Source organism: Propithecus coquereli, unplaced genomic scaffold (assembly GCF_000956105.1).
Source record: "Propithecus coquereli isolate 6110/MARCELLA unplaced genomic scaffold, Pcoq_1.0 Scaffold658, whole genome shotgun sequence".
Taxonomy (NCBI): domain Eukaryota; kingdom Metazoa; phylum Chordata; class Mammalia; order Primates; family Indriidae; genus Propithecus; species Propithecus coquereli.
This window is the reverse complement of record NW_012152596.1, coordinates 505,267-507,005: the sequence shown is the minus strand read 5'-3', so window position 1 is coordinate 507,005 and position 1,739 is coordinate 505,267.

The window sequence follows — 1,739 nt, the reverse complement described above, 5'->3', positions numbered from 1 at the left end:
CCTCCTGGGCTGGGCATAGCCTGAGGTCTCCACAGGACTCCCAGGCAAGGGACGGCTGCTTTCCAACGGGCGGGGCTCCGTGTGCACAAGGGCTCCCGTGAACCTGGGGCTCACCCACAAAACACCCTGTCTGGGCTGCAGGAGCCAGTTCTTCGGGCTGACCTGGACTGGGAGCAGCTGAGCTGCATTCGGGCTGCCGTCCAGTCCTGTCATGCCAGCAGCGAGACCCTTAACATGTCAGAGGGTCTGCAGCAGATGAGAGCTTCCTTCGGAGCTGTAGGGATGCCGTGACCAACGGCTGGCTTACTGGAACCTTTGCTTTCTCTTCCCGAGGTTTCCTGCGAAGTTAACACAAGCCCACGCTCCGCAATCCTCGACTTCCACAGTCCCCACTCTCTTCAGGCCACAGCACTGTAGAAGCCAGTGGTTCCCGGACTTTGCTGATCACTGGAGCAGCACAAACAAGACACAAGCTCAGGAGCTGCAGGGTGTGGCCACTTCCCCACCGCAAGGCCAGACAAGCGGTTTGCAGGAGAGACTGAAGCAGGCATGTAGAGATAGGAGGAGGACAGTCACTCCCAGGCTTCTGACAGGAGCTTATGTGCCATTTTGGGTTCTCCCCTGAAGTCTGTCCTGCATTCTTGCCCTGAGGTTCCATGAGATAGCCTTAAATCCCCCTTTTAACTAACTGCCTGCAGCCAGAGTCCTAGTTAACAGAGAAAGACAGCAATTATTTTGTCATTTTGTCAAACCTAGAATAGAGGAGCACTTCTGGCACCAAACCACGAAACTCAGCTCAGTTACACGGCTCCAGGCAGACGAAGGGAGCCAGCCGTCCGCGCGGCAGACTGCCCTGTCACAGCTCTGCGTAGGGCATCTCGCCTCCCCAGACACCCTGGCTCCTTTCCCAATACGGCACGGGGCTGTCCTCGTGCTAGGACGAGGCATCCAGAGGAAGCAGCTGCTCTGACTGCAACACACACCACGGCTTTCTGCACTCAGGTTTCCTACAAGCTTAGCATTCGTAGTAGCTGGTTTTATTCCCGTGTGGAAAGACAGACGCGGGGGAAGAGCGTGGCATCTGAAAGCAGATGGACGACCTTGCTCCCACTCCCGCTTGGCCACTCGCTGTCAAGTAATCGCGTACAGGATGCCAGCGGTTCTACAGCCAAAGCACCCGGGCGCATGCTGGCTCCAACAGTGCTACCTGTGTGACCGTGGGCAAGTTGACTCTTCCCTCCCTCAGTTCCAGTTCTCTGATCTGTACAATGAGATGTGTGGAGAAGAATTCACACGGCAGGCCTGAGGCTGTGTCCTTTCAAAGGCCTGTTTATAAGGTTGGCCCCTGGCTGGTATCTGGGAACTTGGATTTCGGGAGAGTTCCCAGCTCCATGAACTCGTAGGCGTGGCTCAGCGTGCCTGAACTGTGCAAACGGTATGGCTCATGCCAACCCCTGCTCTCCTTCTGGGAGTCTGGAATGTCGGCACGGCCAGGCAGAGGGTGCCACGTGACCAGCCCTCAGTAAAAGCCCTGGGTGCTGAGTCTCTAGTGTGCGACGCTGGTGGACATTCCCCATGTGTGTCACAGCCTGTTCTTGGGGTTAAGCATGTCCCGCGTGACTCCACTGGGAGGGACTCTGGGACGCTCATGCCTGGTTTCCTCTCAACTTCACTCCCTTCGTCTTCTCCCTTTGCTGGTTTTGCTGTATCCTTTCACATAACAAATCTTAGCTGTATGA